We start from the raw sequence: 23,659 nt of genomic DNA, 5'->3' as shown, positions 1-23,659 counted from the left end.
CCGATATCCCACACTTCAAGCTCATTACCTGTATCTCGAATAACATCTAATCTTGCAATAACTAACTCACTATAAACTACCTTTGACACCACCTAGACATAAACGAAACGCTCTTGGTAACTCACCCACCTACTTGTACTCTCAAAAACTCTAGTTTTAGCACAACTAATTCTTTCAATAGCACTTCACAAATAAATTTCAAGACAGGTCATACCGTTTAAATCTTCAATCCATCAAAAGCTATTAAACAACACTCATGGATCCTAATGCTTTATTACTTCACACATATGATTATGCTACCCACCATTGGTGCATAAGTTTCAACTTCTAAAATTTCCAAGATTACATACCACACATGGTGACCTAACAATCTCTTTTCAAGTAAATTAACAATATCCCTAATTCTCCCAATTGGATACTTGATCTCCAAAGAAAAGTATAGCCTCACAAATTTAAATTTCTATGACTTCAAGTCGCAATTAATTCTCAAGATAAACACAACAGTTGTTTCAAACCATCATCCCAATGGGTAACCCGTTTCGACTACACATTCCGTTCAACTTACCAAACAACTCAAAGCCAAAAATAGATGAGACTAGGACCAGCACTCCCCGAAATCCATACGCACTTACCATTACTACTCATCGATCACATGCACTCTTAGCCAACACCAAAAATCATTCAAACATACAAGTGAACCATTCCCAAAAGTCTATGGATCATATAGCCTCAAATTCTATCGTATTCAATACCAACACAAAGTCTAATATTTCCAACACCCTGATGGACCTACATCTTTCGAATCGATAGAATCGTTTCCTAAGATCTGCTACTACAATCTCGAGTTAACAATAATTATTTTCTAAACTAGCTCGATATCTTCAATCCTCAAAGAAATCTACTCTAGAAAAATTTTCATATCAGTAATTCAACTCTAATCAACCCCATTTTAATGGTTACTAGCTAATCACTCACTAGAGTAGATCAAGTTACAGCACTAAGTTTGTAAAGCTAAGAACTCAATTCTTATTATAAATCAATCATTCAACTCCGCAATTCTAAAACTTTAAATCAAATAAGAATCATCTTTTGGAACTTCTAAGATTAATGAACTCACATCCCACAATAGAAAAATCGACTCCCAAATCTTTCAAATTCTAAAACATTAGTAGGTAATAAATCATTTTCTGAAATTTCCAAGATTGGTGGCTTTAATCCAAAACATTCACCTTAAAAGCTTGTAAAATCTAAAGCCCCAATTTCCACCAAATTACTCATCCAAATCACGAAAGCTAAAACTTGCAATTTAATTATTCCCCCCCCCCCCCCCCCCCAAAAGCTTGTCAAACCTGAAGCCTTAATTACCATAAACTTATTTTCCTAAAATCTATAAGGCCCCAAACTTTAAAACTTTGCTGAAACTTCATAAAATCTAACATCGAAATTTGTTGAACTTACAACCTACTACGTTATAGACCATTTCACCCAGATCATGCCATTCTCTCCAAGCCTTGATAATATATATATATATATATATATATAAAAGAAAACAAAACCACACAAGGCATTCATCACGAAGGATTAGATTAGATCCATACTTGCCATGACTCCAGCATTCTGAGTCTCCGTAACCTCGCCTCCAATGGTACAAGGAGTCACTGCGTACATTCGAGCCTGACCTAATTGCCTATGGTTAGCTCTACCACTGCGACAAGCTCCATGGCTTTCTTGAACTCAACTAGGGCATTCACGAGCAAGATGCCCCGTCTGACCACATTTAAAACATTGGTTACTACCTAGACGACACTCGCCTCAGTGAGCTCTATTACATCTTCCACAAACTGGCATTCGTCCTCCCATACGCACTCCTGAGTCCACTAATGGTCGAGTCCCGGTCCGCTGAACAAGCTTCTGAGGCGAACCTGAACTACTTCCTTCACCAGAAAAACTCTGCCTCTTATGTCCTGGAGGGGAGTCCATACTCAAATTATTCTCTCGCTCCACAAGAGTGGCCACTTCCACTAAATCCTGAAAAGTGGATATCCGGTGGCTGACCACCATTCAGTGTATATCGGGATGTAGACCCTCCTGGAAATGCTCGACCTACAGTGATGACCTGCTTTTACGTGTATTTTCACTGAAGGGTTGTTTTTAATTTAATTAATATATTGATTTATTTATTTTAAATTATTACATTTTAAATTGTTTTTTATTTATTTGATGTTGTGTTTTATTTATTTAGTCGTTTTACGGTTTTTAATCTCGTTCTCAGCGGATCTGTTTTGCTTTCCGGAGTGAGAATTGGACCTCATTTCTTCCCTCCATCTTTTCTTTTCTCTTTTTTCTCTCTTCTTTCTTTTTTCTTTTTCTTTTTCTTTCTTTTTCCCCTTCCCTCCCACGCGACCCGCCCTCGTTCGTCTCTCTCTCTCATCTCCTTCATGCCGAAAGCACCATCTGCCCAGACTCACCGCCGCCGGCCACCGTGTGGCACACCACCCCACCATTTTCTTCCCCTCCCTCCGATGAACCACCCCACCAAGTTTCATCCCCAACCGTGCCGCCGTTTAGCTGGAAAAAGCCCATCAAGCCACACGGTTTTTGCTCCGATCTACCTCTGTCGCTTCACCTCCGGCCACCACCTCTTCACCACTTCATCACTGACTCCTTGCCGTCCTAACCCACCCATTTCCGACCTCTAACAGTCACCGGAACAGCTCCCACGGCCAAACTCCACTTTCCTTAGCTTCATAAACATCCTTAAACCATTTTCTATCAATCCTGAGCCTTGGTTTGTCCCCGTTCAAAAGTGGGTATTTTATAACACACGGCCACAGTGAAATTTCATTGTTACGTTGCTTTCCTTCCGCCGTTTGCAACGCCGCGAGCTTTCTAAAAATACCATATAGCGCTGTAAGTATTTCTCAAACCCTACTTTTAGATTTAAATTTATTTTGCTCATTCAATAAATATTTATCTGTTGGTTGGCTAATTCCGGACTGAGTTCGAGGAGTTTGGCGGTCAGATGGTTTGAGGACAGAGTGCTTGGTTATGTTTGTTTGTGAATTGGTTGGTTATTCGTGCCATGAGGCGTGCATTGCATATTGCATATTTGTGCATTTTATTTTAATCGAGAAAATTCCGTTTTATTGGCGTAAATGGTTTTTGGGTGCGTGTGTCTCACAAGCCCAAGTTGGGATGGGTTATTATCTCGGTGGAGCTCCCTGGTCACTCAGGAGTGGATAATACTGAGTGACATCCCCTGAGTTGTCGCAGGGCGACGACCGGATCGCACGATACGGTAACGCTGTCGTGTCGACTCCGTGGTCCCTAGAGTGGCGGGGACTAGAGGATGGCCTGGCCAGGTAAGCGCGGGGCGCGAGTCTGGGCATCGCTCGTTTAGGTGTCACATGCATAGTCGTTACCTGCAGTGTGGCACAGAGCCAGGGTGTGCAGATGATCCCTAGGGGAGATCATGGTGCATGCATAATTGGATGGTTTTTATGGTTTTCGGATACCGGTCATTTTCTGGAAAAATGGCGAGGATGTGTTGAGGCTTTTGATCCATTTTCTGGGAAAATGGTGGTAGCGGTTTTGGGCCACTTTTTGGGATAATGGCAAGGAATGGTTTTAATGGTAATGTTTTGGGCCAAATGGGTTTTTGGCGTGTATGGAAAAATATGATTTTATGGGTTTTGAGCATTGGCATCCTCTCATGTATATTGTTTGAGTTTTTATATGTTTTTATCTAGTGGTGTTTGGATTTTACTTACTTGTGGCACCATTTTTGGTACTGTAGATTTTGGTGCAGAGATCGAGGATGAGGAAGAGGAGGCTGAGCCCGAGGATGCGGCTTCGCTGGGGTGCTGAAGTTTATGTTTTGTATTTGATTTAAAACTATATTTGTGTCTTGTAATATTTATTTATGTATGTTTTGAACAGCTTTATATTAAACAAGAAAAATTCTGGTACTTAATCATGACTTTCGTTATCCGCTATGTATTTCTTTTTGCACATTTGTTACTTTTACACATACTTGACACTCGTCGATAGGATGATGACCCGTGATGTCATCATCCGGATGTCTCGGTTTCCCGGTGTCCGTGCATGGGGATTTGGGGGCGTCACAGGTGGTATCAGAGGGGTTTGGCTCTGGGTAAAACCACATGTCCCGTAAGTAATACCTGAATATTTTTAAAGTTGTGTTTTAAAATTTATTTTAAGTAAAGTTGCTTTTTGACATGTTTTATATGGTTGTATTATTTGTTTGAGTTTGTTTGCTTGTTTTTATTTATTTGGTTATGTTTTTGCAAGCTAGTTTCTTTTTGTTTCTTGTTATGTGGTGTTGGTCTTTGGTTTTTATTTTTGTTTGTTGTTGGTTTTATTTGTTTTTGTTTTCTTAAAGGGGGTCAAAGGTTGTGGTGGCAGGAAAAATGGTGAGACCAAGGAAATCTACTTAGGAGCCACGGGACAATACATCAAGAGATAACTCCATAGCCCAAGCAATACGGCAGATGACGGAGTTTATGCAGCAGAATTTTAGGCCACAGCAGACAGGGCCTTGGCCACAACAAGGAGGACCTTGGCCACAACAAGGGGGTCCCTGGCCACAACAAGGAGGGCCTTGTCCACAACAAGGAGGGCTTTGACCACAACCAGGAGGTCCTTGGCCACATCAGGGAGGGCCTTGGCTATACCCAGGAGGATCTAGTAGCATGGTGCAAGCCGGATGCACCTATGAGCGCTTTCTGGCGCATAGAACTCCACACTTCACTGGAGAAGAGGATCCACTTCAAGCTGGAAAGTGGATCAAGGACTTGGAAAGAACTTTTGAGGTGTGTGGTTGCCTCGAGGCACAACAAGTACTCTACGCCAACTATCTGTTGCAAGGCACCGCTTTTGATTGGTGGGATACCAAGAGGGTGATGCTGGAATCAGAATTGGGATCTTTCGCCACTGTGACCTGGCAGCGCTTCAAGAAAGAGTTTAACGACCGCTTCTTTCCCGCTTCTGTAAGGAAGCAAAAGGCAAGAGAGTTCTTAAATTTGGTTCAAGGGAGCACGATAGTGGAAACTACGCCCGAAGATTTATAGAACTTGGGCGGTTTGCTCCCCACCTCATCGCAACAGAGGAGATGCGAGCTGAGCGTTTCTAGGAGGGACTACACCCTGATATACGCCGTATGGTGGTCAGTCACCGGATATCCACTTTTCAGGACTTAGTGGATGTGGCCACCCTGGTGGAGCGAGAGAATAATCTGAGTATGGGCTCCCCTCCGAGTCATAAGAGGCGGAGTTTTTCTGGTGAAGGAAGCAGCTCGGGTTCGCCTCAGAAATTTATTAAGCGGACCGCAACTCGACTGCAAGCATCCTTAGGTGTTCGCATGGGAGGACGTGTGCCAGTTTGCAGAGTTTGTAATAGAGCCCATGTGGGTGAGTGCCCTTCTGGTGGGGCTCGATGTTATAATTGTGGCCAGCAGGGTCACTTTGCCCGTGAGTGTCCAAGACCAGTTCAAGGAAGCCGTGGAGGTAGATGCGGTGGAAGAACAAATCCAAGGCAAGCAGTGCAAGCCCGGGTTTATGTTGTCACACCCGAAGATGTGGATGATGAGGCACCAGCGACCCATGATGCTGGAGTAATTACAGGTACGGATTAATTTAATTTAATTTTATGTTGGATTTAATTTTTGGTGTATTTGGTTTCTCCTTTGTTTTTTTTTGGATTTTATGGGTTAATGTGTTTGGTTCAGGGAGAGTCCATTTATATGAGTTTTATGCTTACACTTTGTTTGATTCAGGAGCTTCAAAGTCATTTGTATCTTCCACATTTGCTCGGATGTGTAATTTGGTCACGGAACCTTTGCCAAAGTCATTGGTAGTGGATCTACCCGATGGTGAAATGGTGTGGTGTTCCAAGGTTGCTTTGGGATGCCCGTTAAATTTTGATGGAAGGTTCTTGGATGCTGATTTGGTGGTGTTTAAGCTGTTGGGTTTTGATATCATCCTCGGGATGGATTGGCTATACCGATATTCTACGAGTATTAATTGCAGAAGTCAGATAATTAGCTTTCAGCTTCTAGATGGTGATTGTCTGGAATTTGCGAGGAGTAAGTTAAAAGAAAAGTCGGTAATTATATCGACAATTCAAGCAAGAAGAGAGATTGCATGGGGAGCGGAAGCCTTCTTAGTCCAGATGGTGTCCACGCCATCTGAGAAGAAGTTTTTGGTAGACATTCCAGTTGTGGAAGAATTCCCCGATGTGTTTATGGATGACTTACCTGGACTACCCCCTGTTCGAGAAATGGAGTTTGTTATAGAGTTAGAACCTAGAGCGGCTCCTGTACATAAAACTCCTTACCGCATGGCACCGGCTGAATTAAAAGAGTTGAAGACTCAGTTGCAAGAGCTGGTAGATAAGGGATTTATTCAGCCTAGTACTTCGCCGTGGGGTGCGCCAGTTCTATTTGTTAAAAAGAAAGATGGAACCCTCCGTATGTGCATCGATTATCGGGAATTAAATAAGGTGACCATCAAAAATAAATATCCTCTCCCACGGATCGACGATTTATTTGATCAGTTTCAAGGAGCAGCTGTGTTCTCGAAGATTGATTTGAGGTCGGGATACTACCAGCTGAGGATCAGAGACAAGGATGTGCCCAAAACTGCTTTCAGGTCGAGATATGGGCATTATGAATTTAAGGTGATGCCGTTTGGGTTAGCTAATGCCCCTGTTGCTTTTATGGATTTAATGAATCGAGTATTTCGACCTTATCTGGATTCCTTTGTGGTAGGATTCATTGATGATATTCTGATTTATTCCCGAGATGTTGAAGAGCATGTGTATCATCTTCGTCTGGTACTTGGGAAATTGAGAGAACACCAGTTATATGCCAAGCTCAGCAAGTGTGAATTCTGGTTGGAGGAAGTTAGATTTCTTGGGCATGTGATTTCTCGGGACGGAGTGGCTGTTGATCTTAGTAAGGTGGAAACCATTTTGTCATGGCAGCGTCCGACTACAGTGCGCGAGATCCAGAGTTTCTTGGGACTTGTCGGATATTACCAAAGATTTGTGGAGGGATTTGCTCACCTATCCGGACCTCTCACATCTTTGACTCGAAAGAATGCAGAATTTGTTTGGTCAGATAAGTGTGAGAGAAGCTTCCAAGAATTGAAGAACAGGTTGACGACAGCACCAGTGTTAGAGCTTCCAGAACCGCATAAGCCATTCGTAATCTTCAGCGATGCGTCTAAATTTGGATTGGGTTGTGTCCTTATGCAGGAAGGATGGGTTGTTGCCTATGCATCTCGTCAGCTAAAGGACCATGAGAAGAATTATCCGACGCACAATTTGAAATTGGCTGCGATTGTTTTTGCTCTCAAGATCTGACAGCACTTTTTGTATGGGGAAGCATGTGAAGTATACACCAATCACAAGAGCTTGAAGCATTTGTTTTCCTAGAAAAATCTGAACATGACGCAGAGGTGATGGCTAGAGCTAATCAGTGACTACCAGTGTGAGATCAAGTACCATCCGAGGAAGGCTAATATAGTTGCTGATGCTTTGAGCTGAAAATTACACTTGGAAGATGAAGCCGAGCCGTCAGAATTGGATTCTTTTGCTTTGTGGAATGAGAAGGCTCCTTATTGAAAGTTCACAGCAAGAAGAGATTTTATCTTCAATTCTTGATATTCGGGTAACTGATTTTGAAGAATTGAAGACTCTTCAAAAGAAGGATCCGAAGCTGCTGAATATCAGAAAAAGAGTCAGAGAATCTCGAGGGCTGTTGCACTATAGTATGGATAAAGATGGAATACTTCAGTTCCAAGATCGTAGGGTGATCTCCAAAGATTCAGAATTCAAGAAGCGGATCATGGTAGAAGCTCATGCGGCCCCTTATTCAGTTCATCCCGGCAGTACGAAGATGTACCGGGACTTGAAGAAAAATTATTGGTGGGATGGAATGAAGAGGGAAGTTGCCTTGTATGTTGATAAATGCCACACATGCCGTCAAGTCAAGGCCGAGCATCAAAGACCTGCTAGTATGCTCCAACCCCTCCCTATTCTTGAGTGGAAATGGGATGACATCATGATGGACTTTGTAGTGGGCTTGCCGAGAACGCCTAGTGGGAAAAATTCTGTTTGGGTGATTGTTGACCGGTTAACGAAGAGTGCTCATTTCTTACCTGTTAATAACACCGATTCCTTGAGTAAGTTGACACGCTTGTACGTGAAAGAGATAGTGCGGCTGCATGGCATACCGAAGAGTATAGTGTCGGATCGAGACCCAAGGTTCACGTCGCAGTTTTGGAAGAGTTTGCAGGCAGCTTTGGGTACTAAGTTGAAGTTCAGTACTGCGTATCACCTGCAGACATACGGCCAATCAGAGCGCACCATTCAGACCCTTGAAGATATGTTGCGAGCATGTGTCATGGAATTTCAAGGGAGTTGGGAAAACCAGTTGCCGCTCAAAGAGTTTGCATATAATAATAGCTTCCATACGACCATTCAGATGGCTCCCTATGAAGCTCTTTATGAGAGGAAGTGCAGATCGCCCTTGTCTTGGGATGAAGTCGGGGAGAGTAGGATAATTGGAGTCGAAATTATTCAAGAGATGCAAAGCCAAGTTCGGATCATCAGGGATAAAATGGCGGCAGCTCAGAGTCGTCAGAAAAGCTATGCTGATACCAGGAGGAGAGAGTTATCTTTTGAAGAAGGTGATTGAGTTTATCTCAAAGTCTCTCCGATGAGAGGTGTTAAGCGTTTTGGTAAGGTGTTAAGGTAGGGTCCGTCGCCTATAGAGTTGCTTTGCCAGAGTATTTTGGGGATATTTATGATGTCTTCCACGTATCGTCCTTGAAGAAAAGCTTTAGACAACAAGAGCCACGCTTTGTCGACCTAGAGAGTATTCAGTTACAACTGGATCTCACTTATGAGGTTGTTCCGTCTCAGATCATGGATTGGAAGGAGCAACAGTTGAGGTCCAAGATGATACCTTTGGTTAAGGTGGCATGGAGAGATCTGTTAGCTCAAGACTTCTCTTGGGAGCGAGTAGCAGACATGATGGAGCAGTACCCATACTTGTTTGAGTAATGAAAGTACGTACCTTAATCTTGGTCACAGGTAGTTTATGTGATATTATGTGGCTTGTTTTAAGTTGGTGGTTGATCTTGCAAATTTCGAGGACGGAATTTGTTTTAAGGGGGGAGGATGTGATGACCCGCTTTTATGTGTATTTTCACTGAAGGGTTGTTTTTAATTTAATTAATATATTGATTTATTTATTTTAAATTATTACGTTTTAAATTAGTTTTTATTTATTTGATGTTGTGTTTTATTTATTTAGTCGTTTTACAGTTTTTAATCTCGTTCTCGACGGATCTGTTTTGGTTTCCGGAGTGAGGATTGGACCTCATTTCTTCCCTCCATCTTTTCTTTTCTCTTTTTCCTTTTTCTCTTTTTTCTCTTTTTTATTTTTCTTTTTCTTTCTTTTTCCCCTTCCCTCCCGCACGACCCCCCTATCCGTCTCTCTCTCTCCTCTCTCCTTCACGCCGAAAGCACCATCTGCCCAGACCCATCGCCGCCGGCCACCGTGCGGCACACCACCCCCACCATTTTCTTCCCCTCCCTCCGGTGAACCACCCCACCAAGTTTCATCCCCAACCGTGCCGCCGTTTAGCTGGAAAAAGCCCATCAAGCCACACGATTTTTGCTCTGATCTTCCGCCGTCGCTCCACTTCCGGCCACCACCTCTTCACCACTTCATCACCGACTCCTTGCTGTCCTAACCCACCCATTTCTGGCCTTTAACAGTCGCCGGAATAGCTCCCACGAGCTAGTTTCCATTTTGGGCATTTAAGCCCTTCCTCAGCCGTTTTCGCCCCCACCCACGGCCAAACTCCACTTTCCTTAGCTTCATAAACATCCTTAGACCATTCCCTATCAATCCCGAACCTTGGTTTGTCCCCGTTCAAAAGTAAGTATTTTACAACCCACGGCCACAGTGAAATTTCACTATTACATTACTTTCCTTCTGTCGTTTGCAACGCCGCGAGCTTTCTAAAAATACCATCTAGCGCTGTAAGTATTTTCCAAACCCTACTTTTAGATTTAAATATATTTTGCTCATCAATAAATATTTATCTATTGTTTGTGAATTGGTCGGTTATTTGTGCCATGAGGCGTGCGTTGCATATTGCATATTTGTGCATTTTATTTTAATCGAGAAAATCCCGTTTTATTGGCGTAAATGGTTTTTGGGTGCGTGTGTCTCACGAGCCCAAGCCGAGATGGGTTATTATCTCGATGGAGCTCCTCTGGTCACTCGGGAGTGGATAATACTGAGTGACATCCCCTGGGTTGTCGCAGGGCGACGACCGGATTACACGATACGGTAACGCTGTCGTGTCGACTCCGTGGTCCCTAGAGTGGCGGGGACTAGAGGATGGCCTGGCCAGGTACGCACGGGGCATGAGTCTGGGCATCGCTCGTTTAGGTGTCACATGCGTAGTCGTTACCTGCGGTGTGGCACAGAGCCAGGGTGTGCGGATGATCCCTAGGGGAGATCATGGCGTATGTATAATTGGATGGTTTTTATGGTTTTCGGATACGGGCCATTTTCTGGGAAAATGGCGAGAATGTGTTGAGGCTTTTGATCCATTTTCTGGGAAAATGGTGGTAGCGGTTTTGGGCCATTATTTGGGATAATGGCGAGAAATGGTTTTAATGGTAATGTTTTAGGCCAAATGGGTTTTTGGCGTGTGTGGAAAAATATAATTTTATGGGTTTTGAGCATTGGCATCCTCTCATGCATATTGTTTGAGTTTTTATATATTTTTATCTAGTGGTGTTTGGATTTTATTTACCTGCGGCACCATTTTTGGTACTGTAGATTTTGGTGCAGAGATCGAGGGTGAGGAGGAGGAGGCTAAGCCCGAGGATGCGGCTCTGCCGGGGTGCTGAAGTTTATGTTTTGTATTTGGTTTAAAACTATATTTGTGTCTTGTAATATTTATTTATGTATATTTTGAACAGTTTTGTATTAAACAAGAAAAATTCTGGTACCTAGTCATGACTTTCATTATCCGTTGTGTATTTCTTTTTGCACATTTGTTGCTTTTACACACACTTGACACTCGTCGATAGGATGATGACCCGTGATATCATCATCCGGACGTCTCGATTTCCCCGTGTCCGTGCATGGAGATTTGGGGGCGTCACACCTACATTTCCATCGTGGAGATGAGGTGGGGAGCAAATCGCCCAAGTTCTATAAATCTCCGGGCAAACTGTTCCACGGTCATGCTCCCTTGAACCAAGCTTGAGAACTCTCTTGCTTTTTGCCACCTTATAGAAGCGGGAAAGAAGCGATCATTAAACTCTTTCTTGAAGCGCTGCCAGGTCACAGCGGCAAAAGATCCCAACTCTGATTCCAACATTAAAAGATGCCAACTCTGATTCCAGCATTACTCTCTTGATGTCCCACCACTCAGAAGCAATGCCTTGCAACAGATAGCTGGCATAGAGTATTTGTTGCACCTCAGTACAACCATGCACATACTTCAAAGGTTCTTTTTAAGTCTCTGACCCACTTTCCAGCTTGAAGTGGATCCTCTTCTCCAGTGAAGGGTGGAGATTTATGCGCTAGAAAGCGCTCATAGGTGCATCCAGCTTGCACCATGCCACTAGGCCCTCCTGGGTATAGCCAAGGCCCTCCTTCCTATGGCCAAGGACTTCCTTGTTGTGGCCAAGTCCCTCCTTGTTGCGGCCAAACCCCTTCTTGTTGTGGCCAAGGCCCTCCTTGTTGGGACCTAAAATTCTGTTGCATGAACTCAGACATCTACAGTATTGCTTGGGCTATGGAATCATCTCTCGATGTATCGTCCCGTGGCTCCTAAGTAGATTTCCTTGGTCTCACCATCTTCCTGCCACAACACAACCTTTGACTCCCTTTAAGAAAAACAAATAAAAATCAACAACAGAAAGCTAAAAAACCCGAAACCAACACCACATAACAAGAAACAAAAAGAAACCAGCATGCAATAACATAACTAAAGAAATAAAACAAGCAACAAGCATCAAACAAATAAAACAAATAAAACATGTCAAATAGCAACTTTACTTAAAATAAATTTTAAAACACAACTTAAAAAAAAAACATTTTGATACTAGCTATGGGACATGTGGTTTTACCCAGAGCCAAAACACTCTGATACCATCTGTGACGCCTCCAAATCCCCACGCACGGACACAAGGAAATCAAGACGTCCAGATGGTGATATTGCGGGTCACCACCCTATCAACGAGTGCCAAGTGTGTGTATAATCAATAAATGTGCACGAAGAAACATGCAGCTGATAGCAAAGTCATAAACTAAGTACCAGAATTTTTCTTATTTAATATACAGTTGTTCAAATCATACATAATAAAATATTACAAACTACAAATATAGTTTCAAACCAAATACAAAGCATAAACTTCAACTCAGAACTCTGGCGGAGCCGTATCCTTGGGCTCAGCCTCCTCCTCCTCCTCCTTCTCGATCTCTGCATCAAAATCTATGGTATCAGAAATGGTGCCGCAAGTAAGTAAGACCCAAACGCCACAAGACAAAAACATATTAAACTCAACAATATGCATGGATGAATGCAAATGCACATGTCCCACAAAAACCACATATTTTCATGCACGCCAAAAATCTCATTTGGCCTAAAAACATAACATCGCCATTATCCCCGATAATGGCCAAAAACCAAACCAAAAGAGCACTGTAGGTGAGAATCGCAGGCGGGACTCTACCACCATCCATGCTCACCACTGTCCCTACTAGTGCACCATAGGCGGGAATCACAGGCGGGATTCTACCACCGTCCCTACTCGTGCACCAGAGGCGGGAATCACAGGCGGGATTCTACCACCGTCCCTGTTTACTACCATCCCTACGCTTGCACCGTAGGTGGGATTCTACCACCGTCACTGTTTACCACCATCCCTACAAGTGCCTCTGACTCAAACCAGTCAATCCAACCTTTCACTATACCATAAATCATTTCTCGCTTACAAGCCTAGCTTTCATTTTTCAAACACATGTACATGCATGCCACTACACGAAAAAACCCGGTTTTCCCTTTTTAAACATGAACATGCGTGCACTATACAATGCAAACTTCAAGGCACAAATATCTTAAACAAATATCAACATCAACCAAGCAACTCCATCCTCAATCCATCCAACCCCCGAACTCCTTGGACTCAGTCTGAAATTAGCCAACCAGTCCAATAATTATTGTAAGAGAAAAAATATAGTTAAATCTAAAAGTAGAGTTTGGAAAATACTTACAGTGCTATAAGGTATTTTTCAAAAGCTCGCAGCATTGCAAACGGCGGAGAAAAAACAACGTAATAGTATATTTTACACTGTGGCCGTGGGTAATAAATTATCCACTTTTGAATGGGGACAAAACAAGGCACGAAATTGATAGGGAAAGGTCTTGAGATGTTTATGAAGCTAAAGGAAGTGAGGTTTGGCTGTGGGTGGTGGTGGAAATGGCGGTGAAAGGCCAAAAGGGGCTGAACGGAGTTGAGCTCGTGGGAGCTGCTCTGGCAACGGATTGAGACTGGAAATGGGTGGGTTAGGTCTACAAGAGGTAGGGGAAGAAGCTGTGAAGAGGTGGTGGCTGGAGGTGGAGCGATGGCCTCGGAAAAGCTCAAAAACCGTGTGGCTTGGAGGAGCTCGTGGCGGCTAACAGTGGCTCGGATGGAGGTGAAACTTGGTGGGGATGTTCACCGGTATAAGGGGAAGAAAATTGGTGGGTGGTGTTGGCCACGCCACCGGTGAGTGGCGGTTCTGGGCTGTGAAAGCAACCGGCGACAGAGAGAGAAAACAGGGCTAGTGTTGTGACTTCCAGCCGTGCGTGGCGGGTAACGGCTGGTTGGATGACCCTAAAAATTGGTGGAGATGATCACTGGTGGGAGGGAAAGATTTTGGTGGGGGTGGTGTACTACATGATGGCCAGACGGCAGTGAACCGGGCTGTCAAAGGGCCGGCGACGGTAAGGGGGAGAAGGGGCTGTTCGGGCGTGCAGGGAAAGAGAAGAAGAAATAAGAAGAAGGAAAAGAAAAAGAAAGAAAAGGAAAGAAAAAGGAAAAATAAAAAGACAAAGAAAAAAAAAGAAGAAAAGAAAATAAAAAGAAAAGATAAGGGAAAAGAAATGAGGTCCAGTCCTCACTCCGTAATCCGAAAACTGATCCGCCAAAAACGATTTTAAAAAGATAAAACGACTAAATAAATTAAACACCACGTAAATAAAATAAAACCAATTAAAATAAAAGAGCTAATATATAATTAAATTAAAAACAACTCCTTCAGTGAAAATACACGTAAAAAGGGGTCGTCACAGCTTAAATTTGAACTAGGATTTGAACATTAAGTAATAGTTTAAATAATACTATTTAGTGTTCGAATAGTATATTTATAGTGTTTGGAAACCCTAAACATTCGAACGTTTAAAGAAGACGTTCAAACGAGAGACTCAAGAAGACATCAATGACTGAGTCAACTCATTTCTGAAACTAGAACCCATCAATTTTGATGGGTTTTCTCCCCTAAATCTTTATAAGAGTGAGTTCATAAACTCACTCATTCACATGGCCATCCACCGTGTGGGGTAGCCATCCGCAAGCAATTCATAATGCATAGTTTTAAATAAATGGAGAAGACATACCTTTTGGGGCTAGGAAGTTGTGTGACGACGGCATTTATGAAGACAGTGGACTTTGGCTTGGGTATTCAAACGGGTGTGAAAAAGTTGAATTTGATGTTTGAACAATGTGTGCCAATGGAGGAAAGGATGTGAGTACTTATTCACACTGGTTTTAATTTGAAATAATAATTTAGTGTTTGAATGTTGGTAAGGATCAAATGTTCGAATGTTATATTTAGAGTTCAAACATTCTCAATAGTGTTGGAATAGTATAATTTATATTCGAACAACATAACATAAATCTCATTTATCTAATTGATTTACTTGAATCTATTTATCTAATTATTAATCTACATACATTGGTTAACTTATTATAGAAACAAAAGCTATCTAATATATGTTTTAGTATATAATAAATATATCTATTCTATACATAGTACCTAACTATTATAAATTTCATTCAACTATTCAAATTCATATATTTTGTAAATTGTAATAAAGAAGATTATAAGAAATGTTAATAAATCTCATTCAACTATTCAAATCAATTGACTAAATTATACAGAACAATACAATTGTCTAGATTGTTATCAAACTATATAGATAAATGGTAACAAAATATTAGTCTCATATATGAAAATATTCCTAAAATGATGGAGGCATAAATTGTCTAGACATCATCATCTGCATCTATTGACACTACAACAGAAACGTTTTTTTGGGATGAAAAATTTCATCCCAAATTGTAGGGATTTTGTCCCAGAAAATATTTTGGGATGAAAAAAATCATCCCCAGGTCGTCCCAACATCACTGTCCCAGAAGGTATTTTGGGACGAAAATCACCATTTCGTCCCAGAAAATATCTTTAGGGACGATTTTGAAATTGACCATTCGATACCATTCGAACGGGTTATTTTTTGCCACGGTTCAATTTCATTCCAGAATGACGTTCAAATGGTAAGATATTGGGAGTTTGAATGAAATTCAATTGGTTGAACGGTTATAAAAACACGTTCAAATGATCACACATTTTGATAACATTCGAAAAGTATAAAATAGATTTCCATTCGAACATTAAAAGAACAGATTGAACAGTAAATGGATCGAACGGTGTTGAGTTATGTTTGAACGGTACGGTCATAAATTGTGGTCAAATGTTTTTTGACCAATCTAATGTCGTTCGAACGGATTACGAATGTTACATGGTCGTTCGAACGAAAACTATTTTATTAAAATCCCATAATAATAAAAAACCAATTTGACATTCATAAGATTTGAAAAACATACATTAGAAACAGTTTAGTACTCATGAAAGTTTTATAATAAGTGTGAACTAATAAATAACTACGAGACTGACATTTTTCATACATAATTAGATAATGTCATAATCTATACGTAAAAAACCATCAGTTGCTTGGAGACCTGTATTGTTGCATAAGCTGTTGTATTTAGAGTTGCATTTCTCTCATGAACTGTTCTTGTTGTTCTTCATGTTGTTTGAGGCACGCCTCCATCTCTCCTTGTTTCACCAATTGAGCCTCTAACTCATGCTACCTTGCAACCAATTCTTTGATTCTACAATTTAAATTCTCTTGCGCTATAGAGGCCGCAGAGGCAGACCCAGAAGAAAAGGAAGAGGGATAAGGTTTTACACAGTGACCCAAACCCCTCAAATATCCTGAATGTTGACCCAAAACTTGTGTGAAAATCTCAACTTCATTTGTGGAGGAGTTTTGATCTGATGCAGATTCAACACGTATGGCAACCATTTTATCCTACACTGATAAATAGTTAATATGATCATAATATTCTAATATATTTATTTAGAACAATTTATAATACTTATATAATTCTCAATAGTGTGTATTTTAAACTAAATTCATATACTTAATTTAAAGATTAAGTATTTAATTGTTATTGAATCTAAATTATTTGTAGTTTAATTAATATTGAAATTGATAGATTTAAAGATTTAGTACTATTCTAATTTGTAATTAACATTTTAATACTGACCAACATAACGTTCAAATGGTGAACATAACTGTTCGAACGTAACATTAAAGTTTGAACGGTAAACGTGTACCATTTTAACGGGTCTGGAACATATTCCAGTCGTCTTCAACCTCCGAAAACCCCAACAAATATGTTACTCATTACATTAAACGAAAGCACACAATATCACAAACTCAGTGCAGCAAACGAAAACACTTATATTCAAACCAAAATGAGTCAAAGATAGCATAAATACCTGGTTTTGATAGATGAAATTGCAAGAGTACATGTAATGCCCAAAACCTTGGAAAATCTCTTCAAAAACCAGTAAAAATAACCTCTTAATCCGAAAATATACGAGATGGATGAAAGCTATTAATATTTGGGGGCTGGATTGAGAGAGAATGGCATTGGTTAGAAGGTAATGAACTGGGAGCGACACTGAGAACGGTGAGACGAGCACTAGATTGTGAGGTTCTATCGTCTAAATGTAGAACATTTACGTTCGAATGGTCACTTACGAACCGTTCGAACATAAAATTATTTTGCGGGAAAGTTTTTCCCCGTAATTTTAACATTCAAACGTTAATATCCCGGGTACAAAGAGATTCAAATGCATAATAGTAAGCATTCGAATGATTTTTACATCTTTTTTTTTTATTTGATTAGTTTTACAAATTCGAGATGTCAAGTAAAATAATAATGTTAAATTACTAAATAAGACGGAGGAAATGTTACAAGCTTTTTATCTCGAAGACAATGATTAAGAATTATCTTAAAAAAATGCATATCTTATCTCGGATACTGCACTTAACTGCAGAGTCTCGTTGGCATACGATTGTTTAGTTTGATTTAAAGAACAACTTGACATACGATTGTTTAGTTTAATTTAATGAACAACTTGACGTCAGTAGCTATAACATATATGCTTGATTATATATTATAATCAAATATTACTATATATGTTAATATGTTAATATATTAAACTATATATAACATATATATACTATCATATATAATGTCATCTATAGTGCCAGAATAGAGAATATTAGTTAATTAGATTATAACTAAAATATAATATGTTAATATACTAAACAAGTCATAACATGCATTTACTAATGATAAAAATATCATCTTTTAATAATAACCAAAATTACAGTTAATAAGTTCGAATGGTTTGCAAATACCGTTCGAACGATGTTGCATATATAAGTTTCCATGCACGTCATTTTCACGAAAGCCAAACGTGTACATTTCGTACGTTCTCTGCTGTTAATCGTCGATTTTCGCTGTTGAACGCCATCTTCTCCGACGTAAACAGTACCCACTCAAAGCCGATCGATCTATGCACTGGTATTCTTCTTTTTCAAAGCATTTTTCCATTTAGATTTAGGTTTTGATGGATTATTTGTTTCAATTAGGATAAACCGATTTGTCCATCAATACTCACCTTAGATTTGCTTTAATGCTTTGTAGGAATGCTTATTTAAGTTTGTATTTGATTTATGTGGGTGAAAAATCCATGGAATCAAAGGATTCCATGGATTTCAATGGCTGAGTCGACTCGGTCTAGACGCCCAAATTGATTTGAATACCGTTCGAACTCTATAAAAAGCGTTCGAATGGTATTCACTAACTGGTTGAACGTTTGTTTAGGCGTTCAAACGTTCATCCAAAAACATTGCAACCGTTCGACCGTTCATGTTAATATCGTTCGAACGGTATTTATAGGTTTGAACGTTGTTTTAAACGTTCAAACGTTTGGGCCAAGTAGTAACCCGTTCAACCGTTCATGTAAGTATTCGAACATTACATAGACCATTTGATCTCTATGTTGGGTGTTCAAACGGTATACGTTATACATTCGAACGTTGTTTTCCACATTCAAATGTACAGTTTTACCGTTCGATCACTATTTTAGACGTTTGAACGGTATAAAAGATTTTAGTAATTTTTGTTAATTGTTTTTTTTTCCATATTATAGTTCCAATCAATTTTAATTGAAAATAATTTCTATATTATAATACAATTAATGCCATAATTTAAAAATATAAAATTTAATATTAAGGTTTCTATTAATATTAATCACATTAATATTAAATAAAGCGATATTATTTATTAAAAGTTATTTTGTTCATTATGTCTCACTTTATTAAATTACTATTCCTTGATGTGTACTGTGAATAGTTATTTAATGTATTTTTATTGTTAATGTTGTATATCTAATTTTTAATTGTAAATTTCAGGTTGATTATAATGTCTTCTTCTAGGGCAGGATGTAAGTGACGCAATCCTGGTGGGACTAGTAGTGGTCCGGTCAGGGAGATGACTGTTTCACTGGAGTGACCAGTGAAGATTTCTGATTTTTAGAGTTTTGTTTGGGAGGGTCATTCACTGCCAGCAGTCTTCAGCGATCGTGGTTGGGGACCTATCCTAGACGCACGGGAGGAAGCATGGGAGCCAGTCTCCTATATTGACATTGTTGCTAAGTTCTATAGAGAGCTCGGTAGTGCCAGCCCCGATGACGGAGGGGCTTATAGGATCTCCATCCGAGGAGTACCTGTTTTATTTTCACGGGTACTACTTGCTGAGCATCTCAGTATTCCTAGGCTGCCAGATGCATATCCGAATGTAGTGCCTACAGAGTCTAATCCTTCAACTGAGGTGGAGACAGTTGAGGAGGAGGCATCAATTTACACTGATGAGGTCGATACCCTTGCTGATCACGAGGTGAGGGATTTGGTTGTTGGTCTAGATGCTCCATGATAAAGGGTTAGAATTGAATAATTAAGTTGCTTAAATGAGTGATTTATTTTATCAAATAAGAATTGAACACTTAATTATGCATCAAATTCTAATATTGAATGTCAAATTAATTGATGCCAATATTTTTGCACATCAAAGTCTCATATTTGCCCTTGAAATACTTAAACTATAATATTATTTCATTTATATATTGTAGGGCATTTATGGAAGGAAAGAAAGAATGGGACCTATGAGAAAATAGAGAAGTTAATTATGGTTTTATGGAATCTCATCTAATAGAGATCAAATGCAACATCATTTGGATCACACCAACTCACACATGAAGAAAGAAAATCACATGGACATCAACCACTCATTCGGACACCATGCAGTGGACTCACACATGCAAACATGCAGACCATTCGGACACCATGCAGTGGACTCACACATGCAAACATGCAGACCATTTGGAAACCATGCAGTGGACTCACACAATTCACATGCAGACCATTCGGACACATGCAGGATCACATGCACACATGCAGAAAAGTGCAAACACATTCGGATCAACACATGCAAACATGCAGACCATTCGGACACCATGCAGTGGACTCACACATGCAAACATGCAGACCATTTGGACACCATGCAGTGGACTCATACAATGCACATGCAGACCATTCGGACACATGCAGGATCACATGCACACATGTAGAAAAGTGCAAACACATTCGGATCAACACATGCAAACATGCAGCCGACAGCAACCACTCATTCGGACACAACACTTGCAGAAAACTCACACGTGCAGCAGCAGCAGATTTGTTCTTTCTTTTTTTGAGTAGCTGGACGTGCAGCAGGAGATCAATAGCCTCACTCAGATGTGCAGCAGCTGCTACAGCAGGAGAAGAGAAATAACACATGTAGAAAACGTGGACCAGCTCACACATGCATGCACACATGTACACATGCAGACCAGTAAACGTACAGCAGCATAAAGACACCCAGATCACTCGGTTGTGCAGCACGTTTTAGCAGACAGCAAAGCATTCGGACTAGTTCACACATGCAGACCAGCAAAGCTGTTCACTTCACCTTTCTTGCTTCTGCACATGGAAGTTGAACGTGCAACAGCTGAGCTTTTTATTTCTTTTTCTTTTTTCATGTGGACGGGAAGCAGCAACAGCAGGGGATGAGCCATTTATTTAGCTGGAAGTTTCAGACGCTAAGGAGTAGAGTAGTGCAGAGTTTTTATTTCATTTCTTTTTTCGTTGGAGAGAAGGCAGTTTGTTTTAGTTTTTATTCATTCCTTTTGATTTCACTCGGGTGTTTTTTTTTTGTGGTCTTTTCGTTTACGCTAGACCTCATTGCTGCTGGTTTTCATTTAATGTATTCTGCTTTTCTTTTTTACAGTTCCAGACCTCGTTGAGGAATTCGGCAACATTTTATTTCTCTTTCCTGTTAGTTTAGACCTTGGCGGCTAGAAGGGAGTTTTGGCTTTTACCTTTTCGTTTAGATGCTAGGCAGTTTGAGAATTTTATTTCTCTCTTTTCTTTTCAGCATAGTAGTAGAGTAGAGCTTAGTTTCAATTCTTGTTTTCGTGTAGCTGGTAGTAGTAGAGTGAGCTGAGTTTTATTTCTTTTTCTTTTTCATGGGACAGAACTCTGTCTCTTGCTCGGTAGCTTCTTCTACCTTTCATTCAGCTGGTTATTTGTTTTCTTTTTCTGCTTTTATTTTTCAGGTTGAGGTTTACAGACCTGGGGAGATTTTTAGCTTTAGTTACTCTTTTCGTTTACGTTGGCAGCTTTTAATTTGAGGAGTCGAATCCATTTTTTTTTTTTGTTCTTAGTTCAGATCATTGTTCAGTTGGGAGTATATTATTTCTTTGAATTTTTCTTTTACATTTTGGACGGAAGGCCTCCTCTCTCTCTCTCTCGGGTTTCATTGTTCTTTCGGCTGTTTTCTTCGTTACTTTAGAGACGCAGGGGAGACGGTGGCTTTGCGGTGCTGGTTTCATTTTTTTTTTTTTGCTTTACGTTGTAGTGTTTTTTCAGTTGTTATTTCAAAGGACTCATTTTCAGTTTTATTATTTTTTTAGTTGCCCAGTTTTCTTTCCTAAAGTTCTTAGTTGAGTTGGCGTGGAGCTTGTGGTTTTATTTATTTATTTTTATTTCTTCTCACGGATTTTTTTTATGGCTTTGCTTAGATTAATCTTTGTTGTTAGAATTATCATGTGTAGCTAATTTTTGAAGCTTGGGTTGTAGAACGAAGCTTGATTTGTTTTGGATTCTAGATCGATGCAATATTTTGTTGTTAATTGTTGATTTTACTATGTTACTAGTCAGATTTAAATTGAAAATAGATTGCGGCTCTTGCTCTTGTTTTGTTGTTGGCGAAAGGCACAACAAAAGCTTGAAAACTATCAAGGCCTCTCTCAATTGTTTGTTAATGTGTGTTTGACTAGTAAAATAGAGAATCCATTAGGAAAATATTGAAAAACTTGAGCTTAAATTTGTATCTTCCGATTAGCAATGCCTTGATTGGATTGTTAATCGAGAAAATTATCTAGAATCCGAAATAAAGAGAGTCTCATAACCAACCCAAGTGTTCGTTAATTTGTTTGTTTTAGAAACTCTAATTTCAACTTCGATTATCTTCTTGCATTGCATTTGAATTTTATTTTCATCTCTCATACTTGATTTATTTGTTACTCATAAATCTCTTATACGCTTTGATAACCCATTGTCCCTGTGGAATACGATCCTGGACTTATCCTTTATACAACTTGACACTTCTACACTTGGAAGCAGATTCGACCATGAGTCAAGTTTTTGGCGCCGTTGCTGGGGACAACTGGTGCTTATTAGAGCATTCCTCCACTGCTGAGAGGACGTTGTGGAGCTGTGAACCTTTTCACAGCTTGGGTGACATCTAATCTTTTTCCCTTCTCTTTGTTTATTTTTAGTGGTCTTTGATTATCTGCTCTTGTTTGTATGACTAGTTGGACTAGAGACGATACATCTCGACTGTGTAGGACACAATCATTGACATCTTTTAGCTCTGCATCATCTTCTGTAGAATCATCATCAGACACTGATAGCATCATGGCTGAAAATGAGCATCATGATAGGGAAGTGGAGAATCCAAACAAGACTCTTAGAGAGTATCTTCAGCCTGTTAGGACTAGCACACCTTCTTGCATCATTTTACCTATTAATGCAAATGCTTTTAATTTCAAACCCGGGATGATTCCATTGTTACCACACTTTCATGGTATGGAATCTGAAAACCCCTATTTGCTTATCAAAGAGTTTGAAGAAGTGTGTTCCACATTCATGGATAGAACATGCACTGATGAAGTCATAAGATTGAAACTGTTTCCATTTTCCTTAAAAGACAAGGCTAAGACATGGTTGAATTCCTTAAGACCAAGATCCATTGGGACTTGGCAAGAAATGCAAACTAAATTTTTAAAGAAATTTTTTCCCATGCATAGAACTAATGCTTTGAAAAGACAGTCATGAATTTTGGCCAAAAGGAAGTGGAAACATTTTATCATTATTGGGAACGATTCAAAGACCTTTTAAATGCATGTCCCCATCATGGATATGAGAATTGGAGGGTCATTAGTTTTTTTTATGAGGGGTTGCAACAAAAAATGAGACAATTTGTGGAGACAATGTGTAATGGAGCATTTTTTAACAAAGAACCCGAGGAAGCTTTTGAATATTTTGATTATCTAGTTGAAAATGCACAATCATGGGATACATCTGATGTTCATGATAGGTCGGAAAGTTCAAGGACAATTTCAGAGAGTGGGAAATATAATCTGAGAGAAGTAGATGATTTGAATGCTAGGTTGGCTATGATTTCTAAGAAATTAGAAACCATAGAAATGAAGAAAGTGAATGAAGTACAAGCTGTACCTCAGATTACCTTGAGCTGTAATATTTGTGAGGGCCAAGGGCATTCAACTAATGATTGCCTGACCATTCCTGCTTTCAAAGAAGTTCTCTTGGATCAATCTAATGCTGTTAATATGGTTGCTAAATCTTTTTCAGGTCCTTATTCCAACACTTACAATTCGAGATGGAGAAATCACTCTAATTTCAGTTGGAGAGGTGAACAAGCTACTTTACCTGCACCCAACATAGCTGGTCCTTCACAAATTGTACCCTACACTACCCCAGGAGGTCCAGGACTATCTCAATATGCCAACCACAAG

The sequence above is a fragment of the Carya illinoinensis genome, chromosome 1, assembly GCF_018687715.1.
Source record: "Carya illinoinensis cultivar Pawnee chromosome 1, C.illinoinensisPawnee_v1, whole genome shotgun sequence".
Lineage (NCBI taxonomy): Eukaryota > Viridiplantae > Streptophyta > Magnoliopsida > Fagales > Juglandaceae > Carya > Carya illinoinensis.
Note: the sequence above shows the minus strand (reverse complement) of the source record.